General features: G+C 39.9%; 1 protein-coding gene across 4 annotated transcripts in view; it reads left to right on the top strand.

Annotated features, from left to right (window-relative positions):
- Positions 1-26,769, top strand: part of ATXN1 (ataxin 1) — a 508,626-nt gene that overhangs the window by 59,454 nt on the left and 422,403 nt on the right. Inside the window, exons 1-3 of one of the 4 annotated variants that reach the window (XM_037844370.1) lie at positions 4,496-5,766; positions 6,316-6,364; positions 7,070-7,184. The gene's annotated coding sequence lies outside the window, so the exon portion shown is untranslated. Of the gene's footprint in view, positions 1-4,495; positions 5,767-6,315; positions 6,365-7,069; positions 7,185-7,214; positions 8,037-26,769 lie in introns of those variants that run through there. The other 3 variants (XM_037844372.1, XM_037844369.1, XM_037844373.1) reach the window with 3 other exon arrangements.

Genomic DNA, 26,769 nt, shown 5'->3' on the forward strand with positions numbered 1-26,769 from the left:
TGCAGCCGCCGCCGCCCGGAGCCGGGAGTCCGGGAGCACCCGCGGCTGGAGCAGGGGAGCCGCGGCGGGCGCTGCCCTGCGCCGGGAGTGAATGGCTGCGCGGCTGCTGGGAGGGTGAATGAAGCCAGGAGGAGGGGAAGGAAGAGGAGGCGGCGGCGGAGGAGGCGCTGCGGGGATTGGGATGCGCCCTGGAGCCCCACTGCCCGTTCACTCTGGGCCGGCCCGGGCCGGGGACTCTGCTACTCCCGCGGCCGCCGCCGCCTCCTACGAGCTTGCAGCGCTGAGCGCAGGCCGGTCCCACAGGGGACAGGGAAGGGGCCCGACGCGGAGAGCTAGAGGTGAGGCGGTGTCGGAGCGGGGCGTGAGTGTGTGAGTGCGTGTGTGTGCGCGCCGGGTGGAGGGGGGAGGGCCGTCGCGGTGGGGAGGGGGTCCCTCGGTGGCCACTTGGCCGACTCTGCAGCGCCCCGACCCCTCTTCACCGCCCCCCCCCCCGCCCCCAGGCCGCTTTCCTAAACTCCGTGGCTTGTGCTTTCATTTTATTTCAGACCACGTAGGGGGCTGACTGGAAGCGATGAAACAATTTAGGTTTTCTAGGGAAATTGAGCAAGACCCTTAGTGGGGGTGGGGGTGGGGGTGGAAGTAAGAGTGGTGATTGAGATTGTGCCAGAAAACAAAACAAAACAAAACAAAACAAAACAAAAAAAATCACAGTTTCTAAGGATGATTGGGGTTCGGTTCATAATCGTGGCTGCTCTGTTTTGTTTTGCTTTCTTGGTATATAATCCTACAGATAAGAGGGTAATATAAATACTTCGGAAGATTGGGAAATTGCTGAAGAGTAGTAATGGCAAAGAAAAAAAGCCAGTCGGAAGCTGGTTATATAATGCGCGATGTGGCTAACAAGAACGGCAAGCTATTTTTATTTTGTTTACCGTATGCTGTGCAGTAGGGACTCTTCCCAACTGGTTCTGTCCCCGAAGAGATTCTTAGCTTCCCTGCGAGAGCTACAGGATACAATTAGCAAAATTAGAAGACCCCATTACACCCACGGGTAAAAAAGAAACCAACCAAAAAACTAATGCCTTAGAGTGGCATCCTTTTTGCAAATCCTATGGTGGATGCACGGGAATGTTGTATGCAAATAAGTTCTCCTTTAGCAATCTAGTAGTCACATCTCAATGACATTTGTGTTTTGTAATGCAGGCTGTTCTAAATATTTAAACATCATCGTTCTATATCGCTCCCAGCAGTGGGTAGTTACTTGATGGCTATTTTTAGGCATAACTGGTTACTTTTTCAAAAAACTGTTAGCTAAAGCATTTCTGTTTGGGTTTCTGAAGAGTCCTGCAGTTCCTAGAAGCCCCTGTTAAGCTCCCTCTGGTTTATTTGGTGGGTAATGGTAGTTTGATAAATGGGCTTCTTTGGAATGAAGCTTATGCCGGAGGAAACCACCAGAGAAAAGGAGGAGAAAATCCTGAATATGAACTCTTGGAACGGGATTGCACCATAACGGCTAGTGCTGTGCCATTTAATCTCCTCTGATTGCCCTCTAATTGTGCATGCATTAGTCAATATTTTAGCAGCTCCGTAAATAAATGGGCTTGCATGCCACCTTCCTCTGTAAAGCAGAGGTTGAAGGGCTCCCCCAAACCTCTTGCTGCCCGTCTTTCTCATCATGTAGATACATGTCAGTGGTGTAGGTTTTTGGTGTACTTACTCCAGCCCTGATCAGTCATGTAATTAGATCAGGCTGCCATGGCAACAGACAGTGTTCCTTGGTCCATTCAGGTGGGAGTGCCTGAACTACTCCAAATGTTCTATGCACAGTATTTGTGCTGCCCAAGCCAGACGAGAGACTTCACTATTTCAGTTGCACCCTCTTTCAGTAATTTGGACAAGAGACACTGAGTGAGGCTTCTAGCTACTCAACTTTTATAAAAGAGACCAAGAATCTGTTCTTTCTGGGTGCAGTATGTAAATGCATCTCCCCAGACCGTGAAAGGAGCCTGACGGCCTTACTGGTGTTTGTTAACAGATCAACAAGTATTTGGTACTTGTCAGAAACCTGTCAGAGCTGACTAGAGCAACATTTCTTTTGCAGTCTGGTGCCTTTGGCCTTGGAGGCACTTAACCCTTTCAAAGTGTGAAGAGTGCCCATTCTTCAGAACCTAAATTGCCAGTAGCTGGGACTGTCTTTCTAAGGGTTTCCTCAGCAGAAGTAATTTATTTGGGAAGGATATCCCTATTGTCACATTTTAGAACTTTTCAGTTATTGTAATAACAAAAATGGCATTGACAGTATACAGACATTCTGAATGTATTCATTCTCAGTTTGGATCTGTTGCCCATGGTACATCTGTGGTAGTAATTTAAGAGGTTTTTCCTCAGTTAAGTGCGAGTTGATATAGATGCTTATAGCTGGTAGACTGATAATGCGTGGTACTTTTGTGCAATGAACAACTTGTACTCTATTTTAGGGTAGAATTTAATGAGCATTTAGAGCAGCTTTCTACTCTTTGCATTAGGGCACCACCTTATTAAGTCTAGTTAGCAAAGAAAAATAATATTGTTGCAAAAAAGAAAGTAGTGTTAGTAGCTGAAGCTCTGTGCTGCTCAGGCAATCCACGGGGGAGTATTTTCATAATCCTGGTATTTGAAAGAAAAAAAAAATACTTGAGCAGTTTTTTGAGAAATAATGGCTTCTTGAACCTGCCAGTCAGTTTACGGTTTTAACTGCTGCATAGGTAAATTGGTAAATCTTTTTACCCCCTCCTTGGGGCTGTGATTGAGAGGGCTACTCAATTCTGCTCACAGGGGGTTTATAAATTTCTGCAGTTTAGTGAGTTTACGTGGTTGATAGCTTCACTGTGGCCTGGTCAGATCAAACTTTGCTGTGGTTAAAAGGAGGTTATTTCTGGGAGGCAAATAGATTGGAAGCAAGGATATAAAATAAGTCAGAAAAGTTAAAGTTTTACACAATGCCTGAACTGAATTCTGCAGCATACTGCAAACTGCTTTCCTATAGTGAAATGTGAGCATGTGTTTTTGAGTGCACAAATAAATACATGGTAAAATAAGTATGAAAGTATTTTGTGTTTGATTAGAAACTGTAAGAGACAGTATTTTCCTGTTGGGATTTTGTTTTAAGAGGGTTTGGCAAAAGGAGGTGATACTTTATCAGGAATATTATAACTAGGCTTTAAGGCCTCTGTATTATCTTTTACTCTTAGAGAAAGATTAAAGAAAAACTCTTTGGCCATGAGATTATGTGGCTTATGCTTGTAGGCGGCCTTAAGTTTCAACACACTTAACTCAGTTGTCTGGGAATTCTGGGGAAGGACAGTCTTAAAAGATTATTAAAATATTAGTAAATGTATTTCTATGTTTTTGTCAATTATAGAGTTGAGGGACTCAGATTCCTTTTGTATAATATTGTGCCTTTATTTATTTATTTTTCCATTCTGAAATGTCAAGTGGATTTTACTTTTGCACACACCTCGATTGAAAGTTTCTGATGACTAACACACTGCAACACCCAGCTCATTTTATTTCCTATTAGAAATTAGTCAAGAAACATATTTTACTAAAGCCCTGAAACTCACAGTAAACGTAGGAGTGAATGTTAATTTCTTAAACTGTGGTTGTCTGAAAGTAATACATAGTGTAGACTTTGAAATGCTTAGGTATTTGTAAATGTAAAATGTCAGTGCAGCAAGACAATATAATTTTTAGGAGGGAGATAGATTATTTTAAAAATGTACAATCAAGAGGTTTTGGAAAAGCTCAAAATTACTAGTGTTGTTTGCAATGTTTGATTTCCATTGCTTTATATTTTGAGTAATTCAATAGTTTGAATGATTGGCTTCTTTGAGAGATGTTTTACATATGAGCTGTTTAATTGCTTCAGAGAACGAATTTAGTTCCAGTCATACTTCAAAGGTTATTAGAAGCTGGCCGTTTTTATTTTGTTACCTTACTGAAAACAATACATTGTAGAAATCGCAGTATAGATAATAATTTCTGCTCTAGGTCAATACATGCAAGACTTATTTTTTAAGGATATGAATATTTTAGTCATCATTTGCCCTGTTCACATTTTAATTTCATTTAATTCAGTTTAATAAAATAAATTGACTCATTCAGAATTCCTATAAGAAGTGATCTAATAGTGCACATATAGGGAGATAGTTTTACCTATTTTTTAAAATGTTTGCTGAAAAAGCTGGTATTGGATTGAGGTTTATAAAGCATGTATAGATACTTAAAATTACAGGAGTAATAAAAAGAATACTGTTTAGGTAAATCTATTTGTGGAAACACTTCCTTGTTTTTTTCATTTCATAATTACATTTCTATTTTTATTTTTATCAGTGTAGTATATATTATATAAGCCTCATAAAAGTGAACCCTCCAAGCTAATGTACTATAAACACCTGTCCTATATATTACTACCACCCTAAATGTACTAGAACATGTTTAAAACTCTTACAAACAAAAAAAAGCAACAAGCATTATATATTTTCTTTGACGTATTTGATGTCAGCAGAAATGTTTCATTGATTTTTCTGTTAACTTTTAATGCATCCCATTTGTGGAGTAATGAAAAGGCAATGATAATTGCCATAATGTAATCAAAACTTGTATCCTACCTAAAAATTAGTTTTCAGAAAACTCATTGTGTTGTAATCAGAAGTGAGACCTAAGAGGGCAGAGAGGTTCCCCTGAGTGTGAACTCCTTTTCCCACTTAGGTACTCTTTAATGTGATGGGCTTGGGGGAGTTAGTTATATAGCAGGGGTTTTTAAGTTATAATGGTCATAGCTGTTAACCTATAAGCATTTGTGCTTCCAACGTTCAGAGGAAGTGCACTTTTATTTCTGCCACTGTGTATGGCAGCTACACTCTTAGCTTTCCCTCCTTACCTCCATTATCTATTGGTCTTTGCTACCACATTTATATTATTTGGCTGTGTTTTGTGGGTAATATTCCACTATTAATGGTATGATATTATGTTGCTTTGCTGGGCTTTTAAAATAATCAAATATTCTATTTTTAGTATCTATCATTATGTAAAATATTCTATATGCTATTTTCTTGCTGTATTGGTTTTATGTTTTTGCATCTCAGCTCCTCTGTCCTGCTTTTATTCTTGCGTTTCTTCTTTCTGATGGAATATAGCAGGTTACATTAACGCTCTCTATTACCCTAACTTGTGTAGCGAGAGTAAATTAATATTTTACAGCATTTGCATCATGTTTGACTGTTCCCTGCACTTCAGCAGAATAGGAGGAGACTGTAATTTGGACTCTATAAAGCCTTATCTGCCAGGTGATATGTAAATAGGATTGTGTGCACACGCATCGATATACAAGCAAACATTGTCTCAGCTGTGAGCTCATAAAGCTCTGTCTGCAAAGCCACAGAACCTGCACCTTGTTTGAAAACGATTATCAAGTATTTTGATACTTCATTTGAGATGTTACTGCATAAATGCAAGACCCCCTTAAAAAAAGTACTGTGCAAGATTAAATAGAATTTTGTGAGCTTCTATTAAACTTGGCTACTATTTATAATTTGTAACTCAACAAGCTTCTTCATGGAGTGTCTAAAGACAGTGTGTTTTAAGGACTCAAAAGATATTATAGCCTAGAACAACTTACCTTCTCCCTGTACACGCGTATTACACATGGGGAAACCAAGGACTGGAAAAATGACTTCTTGTGCATATCAGTCCCAGGCATGCAACAGATGCTTTAATAAATGCTTGGTGAGTAAATCAGTTAGAAGTAAGAATACTTTGGCTACTATTCATTACTTTGAAAAGTGTTGGAAAGCAATCGAAGTTATTTTCCTTTCCAGCTGGGCTGTGCTCTTAAAAACAGGGAGTGTATGGATGAAAATAATCATGATTACTGAGATGTGTTGCCATGCACCCAAGGATAATTGGCTCGCTTACCTGTTTACAGATTATTCACGTTGGAGATCATGTTCAGAGCTCCAGAATAGTTTCTTTCTGACACCCAATATAATCCTGGGCCTTCTCCTTCCTACTGTTACCTGGCGTGAGTTTAGGAAACCCAAGCTAAATTTAAAATCAGCCTAAACAAATATGTAGATCGGCTCCAATGATCAAAGGCTGAAAATCATTCCAGCGTTTACTAGTTTGGGGATTATTTTATACTAATTGCACTACTGATTCTTTCTATTTAATGTGGATATTTGGAAATTGTCAGTATTTCAAAATATGATTTTAATGGATATGGCTAAAACTATGTTAGCAGATCAAGTCCTCAATTTCTTCCATTTCTGTACGTAGGTCTTTACCTCACAAAAACTACTGCAACACCAAGCTCCCTGATGGAAAGGTATATAGAAGATTCATTCATTCTTTCTTTTATCTATTCATTCCCACATTTACTCTTTCATCATGCAGTAGATAATTTTTACTTAACCATGTGCAAGGCCTTGTAGTAACATGAAAATGAAGCAGACATACCTTCAGTAATTAAATGATTTTTGGTTTAGTGGTAAGTCTAGTGAATATATGCATACTTTCAAAATTTTTCCTGCATTTTCTACTTTATTTTTCCTGTTGCATTGGACTGATATGCTAATAGCTGTGCTCTTTCATGATGGATCCTCAAGTTGCATGTTGATGGATAATATATGCCGTATTAAAATTAGATTTTCACTCAATTACTATTTAAACCATGCCCATTTTTCACCTGATATTCCTGTGATTCCTAGCATGTGTTTATCAGATGATTGGCTAGAATGATTGGGGAAAGGTGTGGCAGTAACTGGCTCAAATGGGGAGACCAAGCTCTTAATTTGATTGAATTGATGGTCTTTGTGCGTGTTGGCCTCCCTCTGAGCCCCTTGAATAAAACCTGACCTGCCTTATGAGCTGGCTGGTATCTGTGTAGTCCTCTTAAAACAGAACATAAAATGTGATGTTCTTAAAATTCATATTTTAGTGAATAGATTCTTAAAATGGAATTATTATTTAAAGCAATTTATTCTGTTTTTCATTTTGGATTTTCCTCTCTCACGTTCCTGGACCATCTCAGGAGCATCGTGAAGCAAGTCACCAGGGTGGTTCATTCAAGCCGTGGGTTTATTTGTCATCCTTGTGTGACAGTCTCCTCCTCCATCACCACTACAGGGAAGTGCATCAGCTATCAGGTGAGAGTCTTGCGATGCTATCTATTTTCCACCCAAGGATAAATTCTGACCTGGGATAACTGCCCACTGGCCATGCTTGAGCCCTTTGTTGGATACATGTAATTGTCTTTGCAAAGTCTATCGCTTGGGAAATGAACAAATGGCCAAGATCATTTTTGAAAACTTAGGTTACAGTAGCTATCTCTTTGGTTTAATTGATTTGCCTAATGGAGAAGTCTGTGTTTGACTTTGTGATTATTGATTATTGCATGTTGGGCTCAAACCTGATAATTTTAATTGTCATCTTAATGTGTTGAGAATATTATGCTACCAAAGAATTATTATAATTAACAATTTCCATGTTTTAGGCTTTTGCTATAATATCATACCTGTATAAGGAAAGAGGCCTGCTCATTCAGGGGCAACGAGTATTTGTTGAATCGTGAATTTCTTTGTGTCTGTTTGGATTTTACAACTTCCTGATTTCCTCATGGACAGTAAAGTTCTCTGGCCCAGGGAGTTTTGCAGACAAAGGGTTTATGCAAGGGTTGATGACTCATGGTTCTCTTTTGAAGGGAGGACAAGAGGATACTGCTTCAAATGAAATCAGGAGAGTTGGAAGTTAGGTAGAACTTCGGAACACTGGTTTACACAACCAAAGGAGGTTGTGAAATAAATCCCCTCTTTGTGTTTGCCTTGGGAGTGGTCCTGCTGGAAGCCAGAGATAAACCAGATCAAACCTGGCTGGGCAACAGAATCACCTGGAGAGCCTCTAAGAATTGATTTTGGAGCTCTACCCTAGACCTACTGAATCAAAGTGTTCCTGGCTGATCTCCTGGAATCATTGTTGTTCCAGCTACTTGTACTGCACAGGTTTGGGAACTGCTGTGTTGGGTGGTCTCTGGAGAGCCCTTTCTGGGTCATGAGCTTTGTCTTGGCTTGGTGAGAGGCACAGGCTACTTCTACCAAACCTCGTATATGAATGTCTGGATTTTCAAAACTACTTTGTGAAGAGGTGGGTGTTTGCTTTATCAAAAATGTTCATTTTAAAATGAGTCACCACATTTCTTTAAATAGAGAGCTCTCTCTCTACACTTAAGATAAAGTTTTTAAGTTACATGTGCATTCTGTGTTTGAGATAAGAGCTTGGGGCTTTGGAACCAGACAGTCTGGATTTAAAATCTGGAACCACCCCTGCGAAGGTGGACATTTATATAAACTTTCTATGCCTCAATTTCTTCATGAGTAAGCGTCTCCTTATTGGGCTGCCTGTCAGGATAGAATGAAATAATATATGTACAGTTCCTTAGACTAGTGTATGGAATGTGGTTTGTGATCCATCAGCCTAAGCCATCACTGTGATCATATGCCTTGTCTCTTGGCAGAGTGATTTTCACGATCTTATTTTGTAATGGTTGCTTCTGGACCATACAAGTCAATATACTTGTTCCTTGGCCTTTGCACCAACACTGTACACATTTGCAGCTTCGCAAAGCAAACAGGCCTTTTATTTATTTTTCTGAGTTTTGCATTAGCCTAGGTTGCCAACTACCTAACTGTGCTAGGATGCTTATGTTTTAGTTTTATACTGTGGGAAGATGAACTGATGAATTGCATGCATAAATGAAGTTATTTGTGGTCTGAGTAAAGACAAATAAATGGGAACCCTGAGTGATTGAGGTATTATGCCTCAGAAAGGATAGCCAAAAAAGTCCTAAACGGGGTGAGAGAGAGGAATTTATCACAGACAGAATATCCTTGTGAAATATGTAACTCGGTACTTTACATTTTGTTGGTTAGGGAGGTATTCTTTAAACGGAAACAGAATAATAACCTGGAGTTACTGCAAAAGGTAAGCCTATTAAGGTTTATAACTGTCAGCTGAAAGGAAGTAAGTTGGCTGTCTTACTTACTATATCCCTTTGGGGTGTTGCCCATTTTAACGGTTATGTGCTAGGCAGAAAATCCTCACGTGTAAGTTTTTTGAGAAATAATTTCATTGCATATGTGGTTTATATACCTGCAAACCTTTTTTCTTAACCTGTGGTGTTTAAAGAGAGTGATTTGTCATAATGGAAATATAGCAAGGATTTTATTACGAAGAAACAGGCAGCAAAATGTCCTCTCTCTTGGTCAGTATGTGCAGCTTATTGAGAAGAGACCCAGGTCTTTATATTAATCACATCTAAGTGTCTTATGAATACTCATGTTGTGTTACTGACAAAGCAGTGTGAGGTCACCTTGGATTTTAAGCAGCTGACATTCTCTATGATTGCATTTAAAGGAAGATTATGAGCATTATCTAAACATTTTACATAAATAATGGCTTCATTATAGTCCTCACCATTGATGGCTAAACCTGGGCAGAGAAACGATATCACTCACGTTCTACTCTGTTATATTCATTAAGTTTTTTTTTTAAATGAAATCCTAGACTATAATTATTTCTTGTCCTAATTATTTTGTAAATACAGTATAGCCCTGTCACGTCCTGACCTAGCTGTTGTTCCCAGGTATTATCTGTCTACAAAAATGATACATTCATTTATTCATTGTGTATCTTTTAAACTACTACCTGGTGCTGTGGGAATGAACGTTAAGAGCTACCCGAAGGCTGTTCTTTATGGCCACACAAGGGAAAGAAGATGTGCTCTGAAATAGCTAATACCAGGCAGGATGGGGTTGGTTGTGTTTACTGGGTTAAGTTCAAACACTGAAGGAATTCAGAAGAGTGATGCTGAGTCGGAGTGATCAGCAAAGACTTTGATGAGGAGGGATCCTTTGAGTTGAACTTTGAAGGCTGGATAGCATTTCTGTGGGAAGAGATTGATGGAGGATGGGGACAGAACCAGCACGTGTGTGGTTAGGTAACTGGCCAGGCCATTTTGCCTGGTGTGTAGGTGCTGGTGGACATCTGAGTTGTTGAATTGGGCACGCAGTAAGTGGGTAGGAAGAAAACTGCTTGGAGGTCAGATCTGGAGATAAATTTGGAGGAGTCCTTGGCCTAAAAGTGATTTTAAAAATCAGACTTTGGGCTCTTTTGCCTGTCAGAAAGTTTGACATATAGGAGGGGACGAATAAATTTCAGGAGTGATATCTTCTGGCCTAGGGTGCATAAGGGAGAAGGTGAGAGACAGTAAAGTGTAGGCTGAAGGTTGCCGTGCTGCAGACTTCGAATGCCTTCTCCCTGAGATCTGGGGTGAAGGAGGGGTGGGGTAGATCATGGCAGAAACTTCTGTAGCTGCTCAGGCACCTTGGAAACTCAATGCTGAACTGAAGCTCAATGAAATTTTCTTGAAACCTTTATTCCTTTAAGGCCTTAAAAAAAAAAAAAAAAAGGAACAAGCTAATTTTAGCTAAATCTAATATGTGTGTGTATAGAAATGAATGCTGCTTTTGAAATTCAGCCCATGCAGTATCTCTTTTCATTTGAACAAATGATCCCTCTATTTTCCTCTAAACAGTTTTATTAAGAAGATTTTCAGTGAAGCCCTGTACATATTTACATATTAACAACAATTCCAGCATTTCCTTTGATCTTTTCCACTGTTGATTTATTCATCTCATGTGATATGCATAAATCACATTGTGCCATCTACTTGACTTGGTAGCAATTGTTCATTTGTGGCAATTCATTTACTGTACTTTGATAAATCATGTCAATATGGGTGTGCTTCATGACTTGAGAGGTTCTCCCGAAAGCTTTATGGGGACTCTTTTAAATATGAATTTTATATATGTATGTGTATATATATATATATATGTATATATGTGTGTGTGTATATATATATATATTCACACACATACCCAGCTACTACCCATGGCTTCTTGGTTTCCATTTGTACTTTATAGAAAACATAGAGATGTAGAATTGGTGAGTGTTGGCTCTGGGGAAAAAGTTAGCCTAAGACGCCATGGCTCAAATTGAAGGGGAAGGCTGCAAATTATCTGATTAAGTGGGTGTTAGTGGGCAGTCTGTTCTAATACAATTAGAGAAAATTTGAGGATTATTTGAGATTTTTTTTTCCCCCCGACCTGAGTTATGTAGATGGGCTATATTATCAGTGTTACCTGAAATAACTCATAATGAAAGCAGTGATTATCTACCATACCTAAAGGACAAGAAGATTAGGTAGGGGTGAGAGGGACAGAGAAAACAACTCCAGGAGCAGATCATTCTGTCTGTAAATAACCAGTCAGCTTTTAATGTATGAGAGGCATTATGCCAGCTATACCCTAAAGGGACTAGAGAGATGACCAGTGGTTCACTCTGTTCTGTGTGTCAACTCATTTAAGCTTCATGGCAGTCCTTTGAGAGAGACGCCATTGTTATTTCCATTTCACGGACGGGGAAACCGAGGCACAGAGAGGCTAAGTAACTTGCCCAAGGTGCAGCTGTTAAGTGCTGGACCCCACCCCACACTCTCTAATAGTTACCATAGATGATCTCTCAAGTCCTAGATCTGACCTTAAGGAGCTTAAAGTTGAGTACAGAAGGCAACGTGTGCCCAGGAGTCATATTTAAAGAACTCAGTAGAGGGACAGAGCTGTCTGGGTGATCAGGGCAGGAAAGTGCTTGGGGGCGCTGAGCCTTCATTTCTGACGCCCGTCTGTCCACTCGAATTCACATGCAGGCTCTCTCCCCATCCCTCACTCTGTCTCTGCAGTGTTTTCTCTCTCTTTCACTCATCCGCCTACCTTCCTGGGATGCCTATATACTTTCAATAATTATTAATTGAAGAAAATGATGACAGTGGCAATATGCTTATCTTTGTTTCAAGGGATTGGCTTAAGGTGGGCTCCAGATGTCTTTCTGCATCGAGAGTCCCAGAGAGATGAAGAACTTGTGACTCTTAAAAGAGCTTCACTGGGTCGTTGTTCGCCTCACCAGCTTTGGCAGATAGGAACGCTTTCTCCAGTTTGATAAGTGGTGGTGCGGTGATGAATGCACACTTTAAGAAGGAAATGTGCAGTGACAGGAGGTCACACTGTAGTCAGGGAGCTGATCAGAAAGCCCGGAGCTCACATACCCTCTCGCCCCTGCCCCTCCTGGCCCCTCATGTTCTCTCCTTTGCCACAGCAGTCAATGAATCTTGGCCAATTCATGCCAAAATGAGAAAGAAAAATCGCTTTTCTCCTAGCTTGCTCGGGGCAGACCGGTTCATCTTCCTTAAGCTTTGTGAATATTACGGAGGATTTTTGTTGTCATTGTTGTCTTCGGGGGCAGTGTCCCTCCCTTGATAGGTGCGCGGAGCAGAAGAGGACTATTTACTCTCTTGGTGCACAAGCCCGGCAGCCCCAGCCCGCCCCACAGCTGTACTCATACGTGATGCACTTTTATTTACAGATTAGTAGGCTCTGGCTCTGAAATATGACTAACCGGGACGCTCCTCCCTACAACAGTTGTATGTCATCTGCTTCAGAGAACTAATTGCTTTGGCAATTCCCCTTTGGTAATTCCCTCTTTATTTTCTGATGAGTTACTTAACAGTGATGGGCTTGTTGAACAGAGCATTGAGTTTAATGTGTGCTCCAGAAACTCCACCGAAGGCCTGGGGGATATGTTTTTTTTCGAATTCTCTTTAGCTTTAGTGAAGGAACACTGAAACCATTATATGGCCTGTTAATATTTCACTCAATACTAGGTTAAATACTGAGCAGTGAGCAGGTTTCCAAAAGAAACTCAACCTTGGCTTCTTTTTAAATATGCTCCTGTGCATTTGAAAATTATTAAAAAGGAATTTAATATTTATGGAATGTTTAATACTTTTTCAGAAATATGGCTTAAAATGAAGTCGCTTTCTGGGATAGTGCAGAGTGAGTGCGGTGTGGTGGGCTGTGTTTGGACTGGGAGTCTGGAGACCAAGTTTCTGCTTCCTGCCCTACTACAAGGCGATGTGGCCCACCCATTCCTCCTTGGTGGGCCTCAGTTTCCCCATTTGCAAAAAAAAAACCAAGCATGTGAAAGGTTTGAGCTCTCAGCCTCCTTCTATCGCTAACATTGTACAGTTCTATGAATAGATTTTATTGTAATTCTTCTTCTTGGCTCCCCCCAAGACCTTTACTTCTGTCAAATGTCATTTGCTGTTGTTTGACTTTGTTAGGTTTTATATTTAATTAGAATTTATATTTTAGCTATCATTGTTGTCAGGATTTATAGAGTCAGTCATAAATGGTGCCTAGAATCATTTATCACCCCATCTATATTTGTTTCATACCTTAATACTTCCTCTGCTCCCTTTTACTGTTCTTGCAGCCATGCCCCAAACAATATCCATTTCTGGAGGCAGAATGCATTATAACTGGAAGGAATCTTAAAGCTAATTGTGGAATTTTTTTTTTTTTTTTGCAAGGAGAGTGCAGGAGCTCAGTTCTTCTTAACAGTCATATCAGGGGCCATATTCTGCTTTTAATTTGCAAGTAGAAGTCCTTTGGATTGCATTTGATTTTACCTGCAGGTGCAGATTTTAGTCTCTTGATAATTCCTTTTCTCTTCTGCGTCAATTTTTCCAATTAACATGTACAGCAGTGCCTTGTCTTATTGGTTACTTTGTAAGCAGCTCATACTGATGTTTCTTGATTCATTGTAATATTAATGTTTCTTTAGGCAGCTAGTGCAAATAGAAGAGGTGACATTTCAGGGATTTTTGTTTTGTTTTGTTCTGTTTCATGGAGTAGGGAGGAGAGGGAGAAATAGAAGTGGGGAAGAGGCTGCCTATGGCTGTTAAAAGTGAGGGCTTTGAAGTTGGGGAGACTGAGGCCAAGGGGCCCCTGACTCCTTGGCAGTGTGACCCACGTCACATTTATTAAATCTGCGATCCTTAGTTTCCTCCTTTTGTAAAATGAGGATTATAACAACACCTATGTTACGGGATTGTTAAAAAGGATCAGATGAGGACTCTCTCTATGGCACATGGTAGGATCTCAATAAATACTAAAAACAAAAACAAACGTTTCAAAAAGGAAGAGGAAGAAGGGGAGAACATGGCCTGTGAGAACTGTAGAAAAACAAGAACAAAGGAAAAATCTGCGTCTCTGGGGAACCCGGGGTAGGAGGAGCCACTGGGAGAAGCCAGTCCTTGGGGGCAGAGCCAAGAAAGAGTGATTTGGCTTTTGGGTTTGAATCCAAATGGACTTTAGGAACTTGAGAAGGCTAGGCTAGATACCTCCCCTGAGCTGGAATCTACATTCTCTGCAGGTCGATCTGCTTCACCTTCACAGAGAAGGGTGTTCACCACTAGGTGACTGAATGAAATACTATGTTTTAAACATTTTTTTTGCACCAAAATTACAAGAAGGGCAAACCGATAAAAGAAAAAAGTTCCCTCTGGTTCCACGATCCCAGGCCATAAATCTTGTTCACTTTGATGTGTTATCTCCTAGTTCTTGACAATTTAACTTAAATCTTTTTTTTTGAGCTTTGCTTTTTTCATTTAACATAAACATTCTCATGTTGTGATGTAGATATCACAATTATCAGTTGCAACAACTATGTAATATTCTATTGAGTTGTTTTATCCTGATTAAAGTTTTCTGTCACTTTTGGACATTTGAGTTGTTGCAGATTGCTTACTGTTACAAAGCTGCAGTGAAGATCTTTATACATTTGAGCAATTTACTTAGGATACACTCACATCAGAAGGCTTATTACTAAGACAAAGGGGGCTTGGTCTGAATTGTTTTCTAAAACGCCTGTACCAATTTACATTGTTACTAAAGATACGTGAATGTATCTTGCTTCAACCTGATTGTCGTACTTGTTATTTTTTGGCTGATGAAACAGGTTCCTTGGTTTTTAAAATTTGCATTCCTTTGATCTCTCAGAAATAGAACATTTCCATGTATGTTTACCTACTAATTGTGCTTTACACAATTAGCAAATGGGAGTCTTGATTTTTTTTTTTTCCTAGTCTACATGTAGGAGCTCTTTTTGTGTCCTAGATATTAATCTTTTTTTTAAGTCATATTTGCTGCAGATATTTCCTCGGTTTGATTTTCTTTTATTGCAGTTATTTTACTTTTGGTGTATGGAAGTTCATGTTTTTATATGCTCTGTCTCTTTTCTTCTGTGACTGTTCCCAGGGCCAATCTGGAAGGAAAAAGTGAGATTACTGCAGCTCAGATTCTGGACCAGACCAAGCAACAGTCTGGCTCTGTCGGGAGTGGTTCCCATTCTCATCTGCCAACTGCTCCCCTTGGGAACTGGTCCCTGTTGAAACCTGGTACTTTCCATTCCCAAAGGCCCTCCCCTCCTTCTCCTCCCACCATGCTCTCGGCTTCTCTGTGACCTCTGCTGAGCCACTTTCCTCGCTGTCAAGTCTCCTCTGCCTGATGCTGGGGTCCTCTGCTCTTGATGCTGACCTGGGTTCCTGAGGGAGCCCTGCCCTGGGGAGAGCGGGTGCGAGCAGGTCTGGCTGGGGAGAGCACTCAGGAGTTTCAGGCTTGGCCAGAAGTCTCACCATTATACAGGGATCCTGGGTGGGGGTGAAGGAGGCAATGGCTCTCATGCTGTCAGCTCATTTCATCCTGTAGGCTGCCTGCTGGTGACAGACCGTTGGGTTTGATGGTCATTTCTGTTAGGACCAGACAGACACAGTGATGACCCTGCTTTGCTTCCTATCGTAGCTCTTCCCTCGTGGGGCAGGAGGTAGGGGACATTTCCCTAGGTGTTGAGCTTTGGAGGAGTCTGATTTCAAGGTATGAACTTAAGTCTAGTGGCTTCTTAGGCCTGGGGTGTTTGGGGCTGTGTTAGAAACAAACACTATACTTTAAAAATGCTCACCCAGTTGTGGAGGAGAAAAGAATTTATTCAGAATCTTGCAGGAACAGACGCACAGCCAGAAACATGGCAGTCGTGCCTGAAATAAAAACATGGCAATAGTTATATCCTACATCTAATACGCATGTCCTTCCCCTATTTCCCCATTGATGGGATACTCCAGAGGTTACAGCCTATCTGAGAGAGCTAACTAGCCTGCCTTTGAGATTTTGAATTGTACAGCCTATCAGAGTTAACTAGTGCAAATGTTTTGCCAACAGTCCCTGCCTTTGACCATACCCCCACATTCTTTTACATTCCAGCAACCCTGGTTATCTTTCCCATATAAGGAACTGGCGCTGATTCTAGAATTATATCACTGTTCGCTCTCTCTCTCTCTCTCTCTCTCTCCTTTCCCCCACCACAGGGCTAGTTTAAGCCAGCTCTTCTGCCCAATCTCCACCTTCCCTATTCCGTGTGACCCTTATGTGGAAGCTAAACTTAACCCTTTCTTACAGGCTGGGCCTCACCTCCTCAGTGGCCACTGCCTCTGCATTCTTATTCTGGTCCAACCCATTGTCCTCTAGGAAGCCCCAATGAACATTTCTTAACATTAGAAACCTGTTTGCATCACTGCTCTACTTAACCCCTGCCCTGGATTACCATTGTCCTTAGGAAAAAGTCCAGGATCCTTAACCTGGCTTAGAAAGCTTTGGGGGTCTTGTTTATCTCTTCTACCTCACTGCCCTCCATTTCCCCTGATTCGCTCCAGCACGGTCAGATTGCATTTCCTCCTTCAAGCCCTTTGCTCCCCTTATATCCCAGCTTTTAGACATGCTGACCTCTCTTCCTTGAGGCTCACCTTCCCTTCACCTGCACTGGCTTAACTTTTCCTCGCTGGGCTCCCTTCCTTGGGGAGCTGCAGCCTAGCCTGCACAGTGCCTGTTCTGTGCTCCCGCAGCACCTTCCTCTTTGATGACACTTTGTTCCTCCTCTGAATTGTTGATTGTCTGCTTTGCAGCTGCATGGGTGCTTCAGGAGAGCAGGGTCTCTTGCTTTGTTTCTTTCCCGGCGTTTGGCGCATAGTAGGCCTGTCTAGAAGCAGTGTGGGGCCTAGTGGACACAACAGTGGGAAAATCTGTGATGTCCTCTTTGTTCGAGTGGCTTCGTGCTTTGTTCACACAACAGTGGGTGAAAAGGTGGTTGAAATGTGTAGGAAGCCTGTGCTAAGGAGAAAGAAAGGTAAAGAAAGGACCGATGATGAATCTTCTAGAACAAAAGCTGTATGCAGTAGAACACTGGATTTGATCAGTGATATTTAAGTTTTATAGTACTACAGTTATAATCACACAAAACACTGTTATTATTGAAATGCAAGGCAGGAAACATTGCTTTGTCTTTGAATGGCTAAAACTTTCTTCGTATTGAAAGAATTCCTATTGGATTTTGGTTATGTGAGGATTTTTAGAAACAGTGCTATTGTGTTGAATGAGTGAATGAGTTTGGGCTTCTCGCCCCTAACATCTGTTCTCTGGCCTTGATCCATCTTCTTGAAGCATTCTGGCGACCCCGCTCTCCAACTCAGGTGAAGGTTTCTGGTAAGATGATTACCCTGAGGAGGTGATTTTATCTGGAAGAGAGTAGTTCTGGAGTTCTGATGAGGGCTGTCAGGCCCAGGTGAAGTACACATGGAATGGAGAATTATTTGGAAGAAACAGAGGGACCCTGAAACTGCCTCCGCTGTGTTGTCCGCCCATCAGGAGTGAGGCGGATGTGGTGAGAGGGCAGTTGGACACTGTATCTGTGTCCTCTTGAGTTGGCTGCCCAGAGGCCGTCCACCACCTCTCTCCTACTCATGTGAGTTTACCTAAAAATTGCCGTGCTGGTGGGTGAGGACAACTTTTCCAGACAGAGGGTGGTCTTTGGTGTGAAGGACTGTTTGCTTCCGATAGAAGTTCTGACAGGTATAGAAAAGGTAGCCTGACCTTAGAAACTCAAACCCTGGGCCCTAGGCCTGCTAAAAAGCCTCCTTTGGGGTGTACACAAAGCCCTATCTACCCAGCTGTGCCCTGACAGTTTCCAGTGGAGGCAGAAAGGGCTCCAGATGGATTTTGTTTTTAATTGCTCTCCCCTCCTCTAGACTGCATTTCCAGTTAGTCTAGAGCTGCTGGGGTCACTGCAACCCAGACCTGTGAGAAGTGTGGCCCCAAGTTGCAACTTCTGGGGGAGACAGCCTTTACCTAAGGAGCCGGGAATGAACAGTTTCCTTCTCACTGCTGCCTCCAATCCTTGATCTGACACTTTTCTGAGGATGGGCAATTTTTTTTTTTTTTTTTTTTTTTTTTTTTTTTTTTTTAATAGGTGGCCCATTTTATATGTGGGTCCACAAGACAAGTTTCTATTATTGTATTGATGGAAGAAAAGATGATCTGAGTCTTTATTTAAAAGTCTCCTATAAAAACGGTAATTTCTATTGAGTTTGAAGGAAATATGGTGATAGCGTCTAATTCAAATTTTTGGTGTTTTATTTTGGCTTTCCTGTTCTTATTTAAACTTCTGTAACCCCTTGTACATTTCCCTATGCTTCAGAAGGAACAGGTTGTATTTTTCTTCATCTAAGCATCATCCAAATGAGCAGTACTGTTTTAACAATCTGTAGACGGATACAAAAGGAGGAAGACTACTTTTTTTTTTCCTGCCAGCAAACTTTAATCTATTTCAGACATCCTAGAGTTTACAATAGGTGACTGTGAGTAAGTGGCAACATTAAAATGATGAAAAATAGTTTTGAATGTCACCTTGAAACATGAGTCTTACTGGTGGCATAAGAGTGTTTTCTAGACCCTTTTCCAGTCAGAACTCTGGAAGTTGCAGTTCATTTTGTTTTTAAGTCCTGGAGGGTTATTATTAATCTATGAAAATGAACAAACACTAGCTGTTTTCTATTCTGCTCTGTAGAGAACATTTAGTGACCTGACTAATCTCAGTGTTTCTGTCTCTAAATAGTGCACTTAATTTAACTCTTTTCCCTGATATCTCAGGAAATCATTTCTTTAAAAAAATTTTCTTAACTCTCCCATTTTAAATATCCAGCATTTACTAAGACTTCTTTGGGATAGAGTCATAGGTTTGCTGCTTCTTTTGTGGGACTGCTCAAAATGACCTTTGTTTCTTGATGGCTTTTTGCAGTCTAAGCCTCTGATTGAATAATTTACAGCCTTGAAAACCACAGTCATCCAAACCAGGTATATCGGCTTGTATGTCATGGGTCCACCTTGATATATGATAACACAATACAGACTTTAGAGTGCCTTGTATAAATTGTTTCACTGAGTTGTCATAAGGACTGAAGCAGAGAGTGCCTTCCTCATTTTCTGGGGGTGGAAACAGAATCTAGGAGGTTAAATGACCTGCTAGGTTCCAGTGGCCCATGCTACAGCCCTGGCTTTCTGACTCATAGTTCAGCAGTTTTCATCACCCAGATACCCCAGGAATTACACTGTCCCTTCTCTGAATCTGTAGACTGAGAAGACATAGATTTGCTTAGTTGAATCGGCCCCATAGAGTGATTTTGACATGGAGATGGAAAGGTGAAAAAATGCAAGGGTCCCGCCCCCCAAATATATGCAATCACTAGTTGCCCCTTGAAACACGGAATTGTATACATTGAGGTGTTAGCTGTTTTTGTGGTGCCTAAGCTTAACCTTGATGGATAGATGGAAAGTGTTTTTTTGTTTTGCAGCCACAGCACCTTTAAAGTTGAGCTTCTAGAACTGTATTTTCTTTAATGCGCCAGTGTCAGCAAGGTTAAAAACCTCAGGAAATCAAATTGATCCTGTATATGGAATCTTGAAATCTGATGCTATCTTCTCTGAGTTCTTTTCCTACCTAGATGGGAAGGTACTGAAGTCATATCCTATTAGTATCTGGAAGTTCCTACTGTCTTTCGTGGGATACCACAGGAGAGGGTAGGGGAAGTCCATCTGGTCACCTGTGAGTCACTCTTATGTCTTCCTGGGCTGGAGAGAGAGCCAGTGCTGGACATTTGCACATCCAAGAAGCCTGAGTCGCCTTCCATGATAATTAAGTATCTGCTGTCCTGCAACATCTAGTGATTAATCTTCTAGTTAAAAAAAACACACAAAAAACAAAAAACCAACAACAAAAACAAAAAAACACTATTCATCTCTTGATGCCAGGAGCATGTGCAAATGTCAGCCATGAAACTCTTTCTTTGCAGAAGTAATTTGGTGGTTGACTACCATGATGCTGTTTCAGAAATCTGGTACACTTCTAGACTGAAGCTGGATTTCATATCTGGACACCTCGTTAGTGATCCTGCAGATGAGACAAAGGCCACCTCTCTTAGGTGTACTTTCTCAGTCTCTCTACAGCTTTGTCCCCAGGAGTCATGGAGACAGCCTGGCGGGGGAGTTTTGCTTGGTGATGGAGTAGCTAAGAATGTTTCTCTCTAACAGGTCACAGAGAGTGCTGGTGGACATCTCTTCTTGCCCCAAGATCTTCGTCGGAAGTCCTCGGGACTTGGTGGTGTCTTTGCCGTTCAAAGTATATATAAGCCAGCCGGGAGGCATAATGCGTCACTGTTTTATTCGGGGCCACCCTAAAGGATGACACCCAGCTTCAGAGACCTCTTGGACATCATCCCTGAGAAACAGTGTTTTAGCTCTCCCATTGTCCGAAATCTGTTTCTGACTGCTTTTGAACTGGCTCAGTCCTAGTCATTAAATGGCGAGGACAGTGTCAGATGTTCTGCTTGATGGGCTTGCGGCTGCACACCTTTGTCACTGTCAGACCAGGGTCCCTCTTGAGCACTTGTTGAGGCTTTGCACAAATATGCTGGAAAAAAGGCACCCGTCCATTCTTTCCATCTTGGCGTTTGTCCATGGGGGTAGTCCTGGGGTCCAGGCAGTGAAGAAGAAGTTCATCTTGCTCAGGCTTGTTCCTGCCACTTCTAGCTTGTCTCGCTCCACTAATCTAGCTTTTAAATACTCGAGGGATTGGTTCTGTGTAGGAATGTGTGGATTTTTCAATTGCAATGATTTTCTCCCTGGATTTCTAGTGTTTTACATAAGTGATGTTTTAAAAAAAATGTTTTATCACTGATTTAAATAGCAGGCATTATTTTTTAAAGGTTTAGGTGCTTTAAGATGGTACAGAATAAAATTTTTGATTTTTCTTTATTATCAGTTGCAACATCAAGCAAAAGGTGTACATTAATGTTTTGTCAGGAAAGGATCAAAACGGAAAATTTGCAACAAAGACAAACTGGAATAGAACAAGTGCAAACAGAAGCTGACAAATACATGCCCCTTGTTGGGAGTTCAGCTCATGGAATGTTATGTAGGACAAAAGGAATGGAAGAGAGATTTCAGTAACATTTTGTTCTCTGTCAAAAACCTTCTGAAATATAAATCTGCTGTGTATTGGAGAATGGATACAGCAATTGATTCAAGTTGAATAGCTTTCATTTAACTAGAGTATCCCACAGAAAGCAGTTCTTGTTCTGACGACCATATTTTTGCCTTCTTTGACTTAAAGAAAATTGAATTCCTGTTTACATATCTTATAGGGTTGCTTTATGGACAAAATGCAGGGCAAATCCCATCACAGCGGCTGTTGTTACAACAAATAGAAACATTTCTAAATGAAATAAAAATGTTTCTAAGCCATGGCCAGTGGCCTGTGGTAATGATACCAGTTGGCATTATGAAACCATTTGCAACTATAAATAATTGAGTTGTAGATGTGCTTTTTCTTTTTTAAAAAAACTTTTTTTTTTTTTTTTTTTTTTTAAATTCTAGTCTCTTGCCAACACGCTTACTCATACATATCCTTCACCTATTTGCATGGCAGAGAAGAAGAAATATGAATATATGTAATTGGAGTCAACTTTATTTTGGACTTTCTGCAACAGATCACTTCTTTTCTTCTCCTTGTGATGACTCCCTGAATTGCTTCCAGTTAATGAATTTCATGATTACCCGCAGATATGGGTGTGTCCGTCCAAGGATCTTGCGATGACAACCAACCTAGGCCACAGCTAGTAGCCAGTGTTAAGAAGCTGAACTTCAGAATTAGGGAGCCCCCTGCAAAGCATGTTCTGTTTCTGTTTTCCATTTCTTCTCTCCTCAAGGAGAAATTAGGTGCTTTTTGTTTTGCTTTGTTTTGTGTTTTAAAATCCCAGATCATGCTGGTATTGATCCTGGACTTATTGCAAACGTCATTTTTAGTAGTAATTGTTACGTCTGAAACATTTTGGAGCTCTCTGGCCTGTAGCCCAGTGGATTCTTAAGTCCTCCAGGGACATCAACAACTTAAATACAGAAGATTTAAAAATGTGGGGGCTATTGATCAAGACAGCTTCTCTAGAAATGAAGGTCCATCAGCTTTGAGTCCTATTCTCCCTTTTGGATGCCTTATATTTTATTTAGTTTGTGTTTATAATGATATTTAATACTCGGGTTTATAGTTATCTTATTTGTCAATAGTTTTTTGTTTGTTTGTTTTTAATATACAGCCCTTAGAAATACAAAACAATTCCAACCTGCTCATTTTTCTTAACTTGATCATCTTTTCTGTCTTATTTGCTAGACTGTTTCTCTTTGTACTTCTCTTCTGGGATTTCATCTTGCTCAGCAATTCTAGTGTGTGATTCTGAGTACTATGGTTTGAGTTTCCTGGCCAACTTCTCCTTGCATCTGAGTCCATTTCCTGTGCTTAAAGCTGTTGGCATTCCATTCATTGTTCCTAGTCAAAACTGAAACTTGTAGTGCTAATAAGCTTAGCCCTTAATAATGCTATTAATTTCTTCCTCTCCATTTCTCGCTCCATTGCTGTTTCTCAAGGATGAAAGTTTATATGTCCTTTAAAACTTCATTTTGGTGTCACTTACTAGCGATCTCTTGGATTTTTCTTACTGACATACTCTACAGCTACAAACTGCAGTGACCATCAATAGGTCTTTGACAAATTGTCTCTGCACATGGTTTATAATATTACACTGGCTGTTTAAAAATAATTAAGCTTCTCTCTGTATTTGCTGTGGGTCAGGAACTTGACTTGCTTTGTCATCCAACACAGAAGTTAATCACAAACGGGTCCTCTGAACCAAATAATTAAAAATAGAGCAAAGTTTCTGAACCCGGCTGTTGGCAGAAAAGTCTGTACTTCCATCTGTGCATGGTTAGGAAAATATTTCATGATTTTTAAATAGCGTCAGCTTTGCTCTCCTTTGTGTGAGAGCTTGTCTGTGTGTTTGTGTGTAATTCATTGCTCTGAAGGTTTATTTGACTGTTAACTAATCTTAGAAAAAAAATTACCAGCAAGGAAAAAAAATTACCAGGTGTTTTGTGCACACGTTCTTTATTTGCCAGTTTCTGTGAAGGAGAGTAGTCTTGCTTTTCGCTTCAGCTGCAAGTTTTTTTCTTAGCATGTGCCTCAGAAAATTAAAGAGCATTACATTTTGATTTGGAAATCTTTATCTTTTGATTTTCCACCTACAAAATAACTTTTGCTAATAGCTTTTAGGAGCTGTTCTTATATACCTAAAATACTAGTGAATCTAGTATTTTGTGGCAGATTAGGAGTTTCTGTTATCTCAATGGGGATTGATGACTGAAATGCACATGAGACTCATAAACACTTTGTAACATAGGTACAGGCACGTGAGGGGCTGATTTTAAGAGGAATTTAATTCTGCAACTTGGATTTTCCTTTATTCTTGTCAGTAATCAGCATCACATCAAATATAGTCATTTCTGGCAGTTCTACAGCTCTGCTATGACTTTAACGATATGTATTTTGTTTAAATGGTTTTAATTGGGATATAATATAAAGATCATTTGCTTCTGGGATTTTTTTTTTTTTCAACGATATTTTTTTTTTCCTCTGGAAAACGTATTTTAAGGTTGCTTTATTTCTCCAAGGAGAGCCCTTGTATTAAATAAAAACCAATGCCCAGTAAATACACTGATGGGAGGTTAAGAATTATTTTTTAAATGGTAATGTCTTAATTCATTCCTCTACCTCCAAAACATACGTATCTCTCCCAGAGTCATGAGTTTCTTTATGTTTCTAGAAACTTTTAGAGGATAGGCATATTCTTAATATTATCATAGAATTAAGCCCTTCAGTTAAAGAGCTGTGGATTTGGACTAACCATGATGACATTAATTGATATTAAGGAAGGAGGAATATCTTCAGTAAGTTTCATTATTAATGAGCAGTGAATTCTTGAGGTTAGTTATGAAGATCAACTATAATCAGAGATAGACTTATCGTGTAGGTGGTTGGTCATTCATGGAATTTTAAAATCAGAAAGAAATTCAAACATCTTTTTGTCCACCCCCTCATTTTACATTCAGCTTAATTCTGTTCATTTCTTGCAATCCTACCTTGTGCAAGGCACTGTGATAGGAGGAACCAACAAGTAAATTGAATAAGTTGTGGCCCATGCCTTCAAACAGCTAATCTTTGATTTCCTTTTATGTATGTTTTGGGAGACAGCTTTTAAAAAGATATAAGTACACTTTGCTAATTGTTATTCTTTGTGAGTGTGAGATAGAAGGACTTAGAGGCATTTTATGTATTTTGAATATTCATTTTAACCATTTTTTATTTTATAGTTAATGCTGGAGTGTACTTGTAGTACATACCAAGCCAGAATTTTGGTCTTCTCTTATATGGGACTGCTAATATCACTATTAGTAGACTTTCTTGAAACTAGATTAGTCAAGTTCTTCACGCTTTTCTTCTGGGACCATTTTAAATTCCTCTTAAAATCAGCCCCTCACGTGCCTGTACCTATGTTACAAAGTGTTTATGAGTCTCATGTGCATTTCAGTCATCAATCCCCATCGAGATAACAGAAACTCCTAATCTGCCACAAAATACTAGATTCACTAGTATTTTAGGTATATAAGAACAGCTCCTAATTTTTTTCTCCCATTCATTTGGGCATTTTCTAGATAGCAACACAGGTAATTTTACTTTAAAGTAAATCTACATTTGATTGTTGATATCTTTATTCATGAAACCATTCGTTTACAAATATTTATTTACCAGATTCATGATTGAAAACATAAGGAAACTGTAGAGCAAGGTCATAATGCACAGAACCTATTCTTTTAATAATAATTATGGTGAATATATTGGTGATGAGGATGTGCCAGTTACTGTACCTAATCATTTAATCCCCATGGAAAACCTATATAGGTAGATCTTATATCCACTTTACAGTTAAGATAACTAGGTTAGTAAGGCTCCGGAACTTGCCCAAGGTCACAGAGCTAGTAAGTAAGGGAACTGGGATTCCACTCATGCCATTTTAACCTCAGACCCTTTGCTCGTAACTAATTATGCTTTATTACTTACCACACGTTCTTTGTGGGACTTATAAAAATGTTTTCTAAAATAGTTTTTTAAAAATTTTGTATTGATCTTTTATTGAGTTTTTAGCGCATGGTAACATCAATCGGTCTTTCCCCATTTCATATTTAATAATGGTTTCAAATTTATTTTTGTCATATGTTTTTAGTACAGTATAATGCACTCTTAAGGCGGAAAACATTTGTATAATTCTTAAATGATATAAACAATTCAGGGCCATAAAAAGGCCTTTGTTCTAATCCAATGTCAAGTTTAAGAAATGTACAGACTCAGAAAAATAAATTTCCCGAGAATTTTTAAAGTGTCTTCTGTTGAATCACGTTTATTTTTCACACATATTTGCCACATAAAATCATTTTTTAAAACTAATTATTAGGTGTGTGCAAAAGCATCTCACAAAATAAATGTAAGTGATAAAGAATAAGGATTCACTGAACTCTCATGAACTTTCTACCCAGAGTTAGAAAAATGACCACAGATTTGATGTCCTCTGTGTGGCCCTCCCCGAGCTCACCTTTCAGAAGTAACCACTCCAGAAAAATGAGTTTTAAAATGTTTTTAACAAAAGTACACTGCAAAGCATTGTAGTCAGATCATTATTTGTTTTCCTCGCTCTTCTTTCCTCATCTCTTCTCCCTGATCTAAGAGGCAGGAACAGAGTCAGACCTGCCTGAAAGCTTAGGGAGATTTCACAGCGTGATGTCCACACTCGGGGGCTGTAACTCATGGTGGGGATTCTTAGTGGGGCATCTGTTTCTTTGGTTCATTCACTCAAATGCACCATCCTCTTCCAAGTAAGGAGTGCTGGGGATGGGTGGCAGCAAACTGACCACCCGAGAGGGAGTATTTAATAGGACTTTGCTGACAGATCTGTAACGAGCTCATCAGGTCACACTTCACAGAAAGCAGCCCTGCGGACGTGAGGTTGCTACCAGTGTAGCTCTTAAGATAGTGACACATTTTTGGTTACTGGTATGAGGGTACTTCATCACACAATCACTTCATTGAGTGGAACACATGAAGACAATATAACCGTGTTGTCCTTTACGGCTTTAATGCAATCTTTCAGCAAGTAATAATACTTGGTACCACAAGTAAGGATCAAAACAGGGTTTGGCCTGGAAGAAATAATAGAATTCTTTCATCAGTTGGAAATTCTGATAATTCACTATATTTTAAAAATTAAGCAAAGGAGGTTTTTCTTTCTTTCTTTTTTTTCCCCCCAAATTGTACTCCGTGGTATGAAAGTTTTTCCAGAGGCCGCACATTTTTGTAGGAGCAGGTGGCAATTTAATGCAGTTTTAGCTATTCATGATTAGAACTGTGTTACTTTTAAGTCGCTTCCATGTAATGCCAAAAGTATTTAATCTAATGAAAGAATGAAAAAGGACCATAATCTGGCTAAACACAAATGTGCTTCTAAGGACACATTTGTATGAG

The sequence above is a fragment of the Choloepus didactylus genome, chromosome 7, assembly GCF_015220235.1.
Source record: "Choloepus didactylus isolate mChoDid1 chromosome 7, mChoDid1.pri, whole genome shotgun sequence".
Taxonomy (NCBI): Eukaryota; Metazoa; Chordata; class Mammalia; order Pilosa; family Megalonychidae; genus Choloepus; species Choloepus didactylus.